The sequence below is a fragment of the Mauremys reevesii genome, linkage group 3 (genome assembly GCF_016161935.1).
Source record: "Mauremys reevesii isolate NIE-2019 linkage group 3, ASM1616193v1, whole genome shotgun sequence".
NCBI lineage: Eukaryota > Metazoa > Chordata > Testudines > Geoemydidae > Mauremys > Mauremys reevesii.
Genome location: NC_052625.1, coordinates 106,520,580 through 106,532,838, shown reverse-complemented (window position 1 = coordinate 106,532,838; position 12,259 = coordinate 106,520,580).

The following is a 12,259-nucleotide window of genomic DNA, read 5'->3' as shown; positions in this document are numbered from 1 at the left end:
AAAAAACTTGGAGAATCCAGCATCAAAAGTCATCACTCTTACTCCTTCCTAATGAAAGAGAAGTGTGGAAAGTTTACACTGCCATTCCCTTTGTTGTAAGACACACAGGAGACTTCACTTTCCAGGATGATCTTTCAGCATCATACAGGAGTTCTAAATTCACCGCCCACCCTTAATATATTGTCCCAGTTTCTGAAACTCAGGGCAATTTTGATTCCAGGAATATTCCCTTGTTGGGAAAGAAATAAGTTGACATAAGTACACAGGAACTTTAAAAACAAAAAACAAAACACACACAACAGTGAGGGTAATTAACCATTGGAACAACTTACCAGGAGTGGTGGGACATTCTCCAGCACTCAAAGCCTATAAAGCAAGACTGGATTTTTTTCCTAAAAGATATGCTCTGGCTCAAGTTATGGCTTGATGCAGAAATTATTGGATGAAATTCTGTGGCCTGTGTTATTCAGGAGGTCAGAGCAGAGGATTAAGAGAGTCCCTTCTGACCTTAAATATCTACTATTCTTACCTAATTTATTTACAACAGGTACACACTCTTGAACTGAGACATCAGATGCCAAAGACAAGTACCACTTATAAGTCACAGATAATTCAAGAATTCAAGCAGACAGCTCTGTGTGTTCAAACCTTCAGCTAGCATACTTCTCTCATAAACATTGTCCAAGTTGCTCCATGACTATTTTTACCACTCCAAAACCACATTAAATCTTTTGTTATGACCAGGTACTTGGACTGTTACTCAGAAAATCCCTCATCCACCAATGTCTCAGTCAAAAAATCATAGAGCTGGGGGCCAAAGCACTGGGCAGGTGCAACACAAAAAGCTCACTTGAGTTTTACACAGTTCTTCCTCACGTGTAATATTAGGCCAATTTGGGGTCATTTGACAAAGGTATTCCTGAGTTACAGCCCCTTCCAAAAACAAAAAAAGCCCCAACCAACCAACAAAAAGGTTTCCTTTTGCTGTCTCATACTGTTAAACTGAGGGGTACTAATGACTGAATGAGTCACAGACTTCTTGACAGCTTTGAATTCACCATTCAATTAAGGATAAGTAGGGCCCTACCAAATTCACAGTCCACGTTAGTCAATTTCACAGTCCTAAGACTTTAAAAACCGTAAATTTCATGATTTCAGCTACTTAAATCTGAAATTTTATGGTGTAATTGTATGGAGTTGTGCAGGGATGGTCCTCAAGGTTATTGTAAAGGGGGTTGCAGTACTGCTACCCTTTCTTCCACATTGCTGCAGGCGGCAGCATTGCCTTCAGAGCTGGGCAGCTGGAGAGCAGAGACTGCTGGCTCGGAACCCAGGGCCGGCTCCAGGCACCAGTGCAGCAAGCAGATGCTTGGGGCAGCACGTCCATCTCATCGGTGGCGGGTCCCTCAGTCCCTTTTGGAGGGAAGGACCTGACGCCGAATTGCCACAGAAGAACAAAGCGGCAGTGGTGGAGCTGCTGCCGAAGTGCCGCTGATTGCAACCTTTCCCCCCCCACCACTATCACTTAGGGCAGCAAAAATGCTGGAGCCAGCCCTGCCAGCAGCAGCATAGAAGCAAGAAGGGCATGGTATGGGATTGCTACCCTTACTTCTGCGTTGCTGCCTGCAGAGCTGGGCCCTCTGTCAGCAGCTGCAATTCTCCAGCCAGAAGGCAGCAGTGCAGAAATGAGGACATGGTATGGTATTACCATGCGTACTTCTGTGCTGCTGCTGGCAGAGTGCTGCCTTCAGAGCTGGTCACCAGTCACTGCTCTCTGGCCACCCAGCTCTGAAGGCAGCACAGAAATAAGGGTGGCAATACCATGATTCCCCTAAAATAACCTTGCAACCCCCCTGCAATTCCCTTTTGGGTCAGGACCCCCCAATTTGAGAGATGCTGGTCTCGCCCATGAAATCTGTATAGTCTAGGGTAAAAGCACACAAATGACCAGTTTTCATGGGGGGTGGGGAGGGGAGGAACCAGATTTCATGATCTGTGATGCATTTTTCCATGTCTATGAATTTGGTAGGGCCCTAAGGGTAAGTTAACGTCAAACCGCGACCTAACAAAAGGAATTTTGCAATCAGTGACTAGAATTTGCTACAATTTGTGAGTCATAGGTGACAGTTTTAGGCTATGTACACACTACAGCTTAGGTCGGTAGAAAAGCTATGTCACTCAGGGTTGTGAATAAGGCCATGTCTACACTAGCGAATTTACAGCGGCACAGATTCATCGCTGTAAGATTACTCATGTAGCCAAGTTACGGCGATGGGAGCTCTCCCAATCCCCTCGACATAATAAAACCACCTCAATGAGCGGAGAAACTCCACCAGAGTGATCCTTTGGGGCCATCTGCCTGTCCCAAGTCAGGGTAAAGGAGGAGGGTTGGGCGTGGGGCTAGCAACCCCACCCCGTAAAAAAATCAACTTGCTACAGAAACGCCAACAATAGAGATATCAGAGACTTTTATCCTGGAAAAAGAAGGGTCTTCAATTCGAAGACGCATGACGCTGGGTGGTGAAAGCCGTGAGGAAGCCACTAAGCCGATCACCCTTCTTGCAACCAGGAGGATTACCATCGGCACATGGAACGTGAGGACCATGTACGAGTCAGGAAAGACGGCGCAGGTTGCAGTAGAGATGAGGAGCAACAACCTGACCCTACTGGGTATTAGCAAGACAAGATGGACACAAGCTGGACATAGGCGACTGTTGACAGGAGAGCTGTTGCTTTATTCCAGACATGAAGAGAGCGACGCACCCCACACACAGGGAGTAGGCTTTATGTTGTCTAAGCAGGCAGAGAGAGCACTGATTGGTTGGGGGGCACACGGCCCCAGGATCATCACAGCATCCTTCAGAACTAAAATGAAGAGGATTAAGATGAATGTTGTTCAGTGCTATGCCCCAACCAATGACAGCGAAGAGGAGGATAAAGACTATTTTTTACAATAGACTTCAGAAAATATTAGAGACTCTCCCAGACAAAGATATTACCATTCTTATGGGAGACTTCAATGCCAAAATTGGACCTGACAATACAGGATACGAACAAGTCATGGGGACCCGTGCTCTGGGAGAGATGAGTGAGAAGGGAGAGAGATTTGTGGATCTCTGTGCATTTAACAACCTGGTCATAGGAGGCAGCATCTTTCCTCACAAGCGGATCCACAAGAGTACCTGGGTATCGCCAGCAGACACGACAGAAAACCAGATCAACCATGACTGCATTAGCAAGAAGTTCAGAAGAAGATCTTTGCAGGACGTTAGAGTTAGAAGAGGAGCAGACGTAGCGTCCAACCATCACTGAGTGGTGGCCAAATTGAAGCTGAAACTGAAGAAGAACTGGATAGACGCGTCAGATAGAAGAACGAAGTACAACGTCAGCCTTCTGAAGGACCACAAGACCAAGGAAGATTTTGGACTAATGCTGAAGAATAAGTTTTCAGTATTACAGGATTGGTCTGAGGAAGAGGAAGACAGTGTACTCAACAGATGGCAGAAAGTGAGAGAGACACTTAGGTTAGCATGCCAGGAAGTGCTTGGAATTAAGAAACACCAGCAGAAAGAGTGGATTACAGCAGAGACCTTGATTAAGATAGAAGACAGAAAGAAGAAGGCAGCAGTTAACAACAGCAGGACTAGAGCAGCAAAGGCCAAAGCTCAAAAAAAGAGTATGCTGAAGCCCACAGAGTAGTGAGGAGGAGTATTAGGAAGGATAAGAGAGATTATGTGGATGGACTGGCAGCAGAAGCGGAGCAGGCAGCATACAGCGGCAACATGAAACAGCTGTATGACACCACCAAGCGACTGTCTGGAAAGTTCAGCAAGCCAGAACGTCCCGTCAAAGACAAGCAGGGAAAGTCTATAACAGGAATAGAACAACAGATGAATAGATGGGCGGAGCACTTTGAGGAACTCCTGAATAGACCAGCACCACCAAATCCACCAGACATCGACCCAGCCAACGAGGACCTTCCAATCAATTGTGACAAACCAACCAGAGATGAGATCAGAAAAGCCATCATCATGATGAAGAACAGGAAAGTGGCTGGACCTGACGACATTCCAGCAGAGGCCCTGAAAGTAGACCTGGATGCTTCAGTGGAAATGCTGTACCCCCTCTTTTTGAGAAGATATGGGAAGAAGTAATTCCGGCAGACTGGAAAGAGGGATACCTCATCAAAATCCCCAAGAAAGGAGACCTTAGCAACTGTGCCAACTACAGAGGAATCACACTTCTGTCGGTGCCAGGGAAGGTCTTCAACCGAGTCCTTTTAGAGAGAATGAAGGATGTAGTCGATCCACAGCTACGAGATGAGCAGGCAGGCTTCTGGCAGAATAGATCATGCACGGACCAGATAGCAACGCTCCGCATCATAGTCGAGCAATCTATGGAGTGGAACTCCTCATTGTATATCAACTTTGTTGACTATGAGAAAGCGTTCGATAGCGTGGATCGAGAGACCCTCTGGAAGCTCCTTCGGCACTATGGCATCCCAGCAAAGGTGGTTAATTTGATCAAGAACTCATACGACCCTGTAGAGTGATCCATGGAGGGCAGCTCACAAACAGCTTCCAGGTGCTAACCGGAGTCAGACAAGGATGCTTGTTGTCTCCATTTCTCTTTCTCCTCGTTATTGATTGGATTATGAAGACATCCACTTATGAGCACAGGAACGGAATTCAGTGGACGTTGTGGACCCAGCTTGATGACCTGGACTTTGCCGACAACCTTGCACTCCTTTCACACAGCAAACAGCAGATGCAAGAGAAGATCAACATAGTGGCAGCCATGTCATCACAGGTTGGCCTCAACATCCACAAGGACAAGACCAAGATCCTCAAGATCAACTCCATCAGCAACGACCCAGTCACAATGAATGGAAGCCCCCTGGAAGAAGTGCAGTCCTTCACCTACCTAGGCAGCATCATCGACCGGCAGGGTGGCACAGACGCACACATCAAAGCAAGGATTGGTAAGGCAAGAGCAGCCTTCTTACAGCTCAAGAACATCTGGAGCTCCAGAGAGCTGTCTTTGGCAATAAAGATTTGACTGTACAATTCCAACGTGAAACCAGTCCTATTGTATGGAGCTGAAACCTGGAGGACAACTAAAACAACCACTAGAAAGATCCAGACCTTCATTAATAGCTGCCTTAGAAGGATTCTCCAGATCCGCTGGCCAGACACCATCAGTAACATCCACCTCTTGGAGAGGACCCGTCAACCCCCAGTAGAGGAAGAAATTAGAAGGAGAAGGTGGGGCTGGATAGGACACATACTACGCAAGCAGCCAACCAACATCACCAGACAGGCATTGCGGTGGAACCCCCAAGGCAAGCGGAAAAGAGGCCGTCCAAGAAACACCTGGCGACGCGACCTTCAGGCTGATAGCACAAAAATGGGCTATACCTGGAACCAGCTAGAGCAAATGGCCCAGGATAGAGGACTCTGGAGATCTGTTGTTGGTGGCCCATACCCCGATTAGGGTGACGGGCATGAATGAATGAATAGAGAAGGTCTCTCACTGACATAGCGCTGTGCACACAAGTGCTTATGCTGGCAAAACTTATGTTGCTCGGGGAAGGTGTTTTTTCACACCCCTGAGCGACATATGTTTTGCCAACATAAGCAGTAGTGTAGACATAGCCTTAGCCACCCCGAGCAGCATAAGTTACATCAATCTAAATGCCAGTGTGGACAGCACTATGTCAATGGGAGAGCTTCTCCTGCTGACATAGCTACCTCCACTCATGACAAGAGAGCTCTCTCTCATCGGCTTAGAGCAGCTGCACTAAAAGATCTGTAGTGTAGCCGTAGCCTTAGGAATCAAAGTCTTTTGGGGAAAGAATTAGACACGTGAATGCTTCCTGGAAGGAAAAGATTTAAGGGGGTGGAGGAGTAAGGTATTAGGGAGAGAGGGGTTTGGGGCTGCAGTGAGGGGGATAGATGGGGATGGTTGGTAGGGGAGAGATGGTAGGGGCTCTGGTGAGGGAGGCATAGCAACCCCCATTTTTTCCAGTGCACCCCAACAGCCTTGCAGCCCAACCTCCCACACCCACAGCTCTGCCAATGCAGCCCAAAACTGCATGAAAGCTACGTGTTGGAAGAATATTAATTAGTGAATTGGAGTGGGGGGGGGTTCATGGATGGCCAGAAAATGTGTCCTGTGTGGCTGTGACCTAACGCACCCTCTGTTCCTACCCTACATACCACTGTAATAATCTTTGTACAAAATATGCCTTTGAGGTATCATTTGAAAAAATAACTCTCCAGTCAATAATATCATGGTGAAATGTGCATAGTAATGTTATATGTAAAGCTATGAACATAAGCTGAAGTCATGACTGAAGTGTGTTTACCAGACAAGATTCTGTAAACCTGTTTCTCAAAGACAAAAGGACACCTGCCAGGTGTCATCAAAGGTGATGAGCAATCATCTGTCAAATGGCCATTCTTTGGCAAGGAATGGGGGTAGGAACAGATAGAGTTGCATTTTAGCAAACACCATGGAACTCTTTCACTCCCAGTCTACTTGTCTCTGTCCTCACAGTGAGAACGAATTGTATCTAGGGGGCAACCCTCAGGAAAATGCATTTCAAATGGTGACTGAACTGTAAAAAGGTGAGGGGCAAAAACACCGCAAGGTACCTGTCCCACATAAGACGAAAACAGAAACAGCTCTAGGACTTTTAGGAGCAGATCCTGGTCTGAGAATTTGGTCAGCAATATTACTGGGAACATGTGGTAAGGGATTTCACCTTGAACCAAGTCTATCCTGGTAAGTTTTAGTAGTGGGAAGCATTTTATCTGTATTTCTCTTGTAGCTATTTCTGTCTTTAATACCTTATAATGGTACTCACTTAAATTTTATCTCCTTGTAGTTAAATAAACTTGTTTTATTTTTTTAAATCAAAACTTAAGCTCTTCTGGGATAAGAGGGAAGGTTCTCTCATGGATTGGTAACTGGTTAAAACATAGGAAACAAAGGGTAAGAATAAATGATCAGTTTTCAGAATGGAGAGGGGTAATAGTGGTGTCCCCTAGGGATCTGTCCTGGGACCAGTCCTATTCAACATATTCATAAATGATCTGGAAAAAGGGGTAAACAGTGGGGTGACAATATTTGCAAATGATACAAAACTACTCAAGATAGCAGGTGTAGAGAAAGTAAATAAGGAAGTGTTATTTATTCCTCCTCCTAACACATGAGCTAGGGGTCACCAAATGAAATTAATAGGCCAGGACTATAACATGGTTCAAAAAAACTAGGTAAGTTCATGGAGGATAGGTCCATCAATGACTATTAGCCAGAATGGGCAGGGATGGTGTCCCTAGTCTCTGTTTGCCAGAAGCTGGGAATGGGTGACAGGGGACGGATCACTTGATTACCTGTTCTGTTCATTCCCTCTGGGGCACCTGGCATTGGCCACTGTTGGAAGACAGGATACTGGGCTAGATGGACCTTTGGTCTGACCTAGTATGGCCATTCTTATGTTCTTACTCCAGTGTTGAGAAATGTGGGTAACTGTTGTATAAATTTCCCCATTAAGAGGAACAGACCGACCTAACATATCTCGACATTTCAAGAGAGGGCGGGACAGTGCAGAACACATGTTTTTTGGGGAAAATCCAGGACTGGATTCGGGTCCCTCTGCAAGCGGTTCCTAAGGCTGGTGGAAGCCGGAATGTGACTGATGTGTGGCTGGCAGGCTGCAGCTATACACAAACAATCAGGGTTTTACCTGCATACTAAAAGGATGTTTGTGAGTGGCCTAGGTGACAGCGACAGCAGCAAAGCATTGTGAGGCACCTGAGTTTTCAGCACAGGGGTGACAGTCCCTCACTGGTCTGGACTGCACACCAGAATGTCATAATAGCATAGAAACATTACAAGCTCTGACATCTCACTGTTTCTCAGAGATGGGGAACATCTACTGGACCAGGGTCAGAGGATGTCTCTCTCAAAACATAAAATTGTTAGTGTTTTGGAACTGAAACTCCATCTGATTCCTCTCACCAGCCGTGCCACAAACTCCACCCTGCAACCATTCTGAAATATAACTAGGAACAATATTCCACTGTGATATAGTTGTCCTTGACTCCAGGCACTGCATGTGAGTCAGGTTATAGGAGGGAAGGAACATCAACAGAAATATTTGTGTCATAGGGAGTGAAGACCTCAGGGAGATGTGTTCCCTGCTTATGGTGGGGGGCCTGTGTACAGTAGTGGGAAATGAATTGAACGTGTCAGGGGCATAGTTGGGGAAGTGTGCCAAAGTAGACTGGTATGATGTAGCTGATGTGTGTGGGGAGAGGGAGGATGGTGGACTCAGGATGCTAATTGTGGGACATGATATACGTACAACTGCCTAAATGATATACACACATACACATTTAAAGCCACTGAATGTCCTCATGGTTTTGTGTGTGTGTGTGTGTGTGTGTGTGTGTGTGTGTGTGTGTATATATATATATAAATAATATTACACACAGGAACAGAACCACGAGGAAATTCAGTGGCGAACAAAAAAAAAAAAGCGCCCTACACTGACAGAGTTAACTACAGCTGATGGTATGTCATTCCCTTGCAGAATGTGAGCAAAACTCAACTTCTAAAAACCAGAAAATGTAACCCTAACTCTGTCCTCTTTCAGCAATGCCCCAACACGCTCCGTTAACACATATACCTTGTACATTTCAGTAACTGTGGGGCTGGCAAAGTAAAGCTCTTCCTCTCCTTTTACAAACCATCAGCTGGTATCCTCTTGGTGAGAGCAAACACAATTAAAGGACACAATGGAGTTGGGGAGAAAGGTTGCCCACGCCACTTTTCCTCTACCCTCTTAGAGCAATGCCTCAATAAGCACACCCACCCACAGGCCCTTAGCATAAGATTCAGGCGGTTCTAGATACTCGCATACACTCATTTGGCCAACTCTCCAAAAAGAATACCATACATGTTCAATTTAAGAACCACTTCACAGTTACAGCTCCTTTACCTTGAGGGTATGTGTCAAGCTGTCTGGAGTGACTCATGTGCATACCAACCTCAGGACAGACTGTTAAGACGCAGGACACAAACCCCAAACTGGCTAGGAGCTCTATATTTAGATTTCACCAACTAAACATCAAGTGTTAACTCCTCAAGCACTGTAACTGCCTAAACATGGAGTCACAGACAGTCCTTGTGACACTGTACCTCAAAGAACCACTCTGGAACCCCCATATTCACCACTTTGATATTGTGGTATGTACAAAGTATGCCTTGTGAGGTATCATTTTAAAAGTCTCGATCTACTAAACATTAAAACCCCGTTGGATTGTCTGTGAATTTATGACGTATTGCTATGTATTACTGAAATATGTTATGTGGTTATGGCCCACAGCCAACCTTTCAATTGCAATAAAGGACCAGGCGTACATGTGCTTATGGCCTATTAAAGAGTATCCACTTTCACTCATCCCAGAGACTTCTCAAAAAGAGCGCATGTATGATATGGAGACTGCTTGACCAAGAGAGACTGCCTGATCCCCACATCACAGCAAAGATCTTTCCAGCAAGCTGGAAGAAAATATAAAAGAGGGAAGTGACATTGTGACTTGGCCACTCTCCCAACTCAACACCTGGAAGGAACATCTGGAAGAAAAAAAGACTCTGAACTGTGAAAGAGTGGTCCTAGGCTGAAAAGGAAGTCCAGTCTGTGTATTGAATATCTGTGACCTGCTTACACCATCAGTGAGCAGGGCCGGTGCAAGGATATTTTGCACCCTTGGTGAAACCTTGCACCCTCCTCAGAGCATTGCTTATTACAAACTTTCAAAAACGAATACAGTGGAGTCACATGTTACGTGGGGGTTAGGTTCTAAGGTCAGCGCACAAGAGGAAAATTGTGTATAGTGAAAATTACCATAAAGCACAGTACACACCGCATACACTAGAACAGGGGTCCTCAACCTACAGCACATGTGCCAAAGGTGCCACGCAAGCCGATTTTTTTTTTTTTAAATAGTAGGCTGCGGGACCTAGCCGCCACTGAGCCCACTGCTGGCTTGGGACTCCGTTCACTCAGCCGGCAGCGGGCTGAGTGGGGCTGGCAGCAGGCTGGCGACCGGGATCCTGGCTGGCAGAAGCCGGTGGACGGAACCCCAGACCAGCAGCTGGGGTCACAGCCCCACTCAGCCCGCTGCCAGCCGGCGGCTCCACTCAGCCTCCTGGCGGCCTGGATGAACGGTCTAAGATTCCGTTCACCCAGGGATCCGTCTGCCGGCCTGGGGTTCCATTTTTGTCCTCTGATCTTCTACAATGGTTTGCCTGGTGTCTCTGGGCCTTCTTTTGTTGGATGAGATATACTAGCTTACCACAGGAGGTGTTTTTACACTTGTTAATGCTTCTCTCCTGCCTGGTGGCTTTACAGTTTTAGAACAAACCAACACTTAAGTATTCTCATACAGATATTATAAATGATTAATGCGTGCAGCAATTTACAAACATTTCATAAAGTCTAAACATTAAACACACTTGCGTAAACAATATTTATTTTAAAACTGTCACACACCTCAAAGTAATCCACACATGTGGTTATATCACAAGCATACCTTTACAAAGCAGGGCCAACGACTGCCTCCACTGCCTTGTACAGGTACACCTAACACTCTGACTGTACCTGGAGCGTACGCAAATAATTCCCATTGGCTCCTACCAGCTCCAGGGGAACAGAGGGAAGGCACCATGGTCAAGTTTAATTTTGTTAGCTGAATTTCTCTGACAGAATGGGTTGTAAAAGAGGTGGTGAAGAGTTCCTACATTTCAGCAACTTGGGGTTGGCAGAGTAAAGGTGTGTGTATTAATGGGGAATATTGGGGTAGTGCTGAAAGAGGGCAGAGTTAAAGTTGCATGTGCAACCTTCCTCTGCATTTCCTGTTTCAGTTTAGCTCAGCTCAACCTTCTGCAAGGGGATGACATATCACCAAGCAACCTTAACTCTACGTTTAACATAGGTAGTGGGGTTGTTTTTTTTTGCTATTGAATATATAATACTGTAGTGCTTATCCAAGGTTCTGCCTTGAGACTTCTGGAGAACAAAGCTCTCTCAATATTAATAGCTCAGTCCTCTTGTAGGGGTAACGTGGCAATTGAGTCTCTATGTCCATTCAGTCTTTGGCTGATCTGCTGAGAATTCCAAAAAGGCTGCCAGTGCCCTGGCCACTGGGGTAGTGGTGTTTGTCTGTCTACTGGAAAGTGGACAGAAGAGGCACCATCACAATTACGTGATATAAGCATACACTATTTTAAAGTTATTCTTCTCTCTTTTCAAAAGCTAATATTCGATAAGCACAGGAGAAATACTCTTATAATAATAAACTAGTATTCTACACCCTGCTATAGCACCTTCCATCTGTGATCTTAACGCACCTTATAAACACTGACAAATCAAACCTCACCCCACCCCTGTATATTAGGCATAACTGTTTCAGTTTTAAAGGTATGGAAAGAGAGGCACAGAGAAATTAAGATCCAAATTTCCCACTAATTTGACTACCTCTTCTTTTGAATGCCTAACTTGAGACACTTAAGGTTGGATTTCCAGTGGTGCTAAACACTGATAACGCCCCATGGAGCTCTTTACCCCATATCTGTGCCTTCAACACAGCCTCCTTAAAGCTTTTTTTAAATGTTATATCCCTACTTAATAAAAAAAACTACCAAAGTATTTTTCATAAGTTACAGTAACATTGTCCAACTATGCATAAGCATTTCCTTTAGGAACAGTGTAACCTACCCCAACCAATACTTGCCCACAGAACTTGTTACATGTAGAGCAAAATAAATGTATGTAACAATACGAGTATTACTACTGAGTAAATGTCAGTATCTATTAAAGTAATAACCTTGACAAAAGAAATACATGTTGTCCGTACCAAGGTGCAATAACCTGACCAATCATATTAAATCTTTGCCTACGTATCTATAGAAGTGAGATTGTCCTGAAAGAGCTACTGATGCCAAACATTCCACTGTGCTTAAAGAATGTGTATTTATTAGGCTACACTGTACATTTTACTACAGTATTTTCTTCAACATGTTTGTCTGAGGTAACATACAAGCCAAGAGAATAAAGCCACATGAAGAGTAGTCAATTTTTTCCTCAGTTTACATCTGATCCCAAGAGAAGGGAGAGATATATCAATCATTGCTTTTCAATCTGCCCCTAAGGAAAAGGGTGCATTATAAGTTAATCCTTCTGAAACGG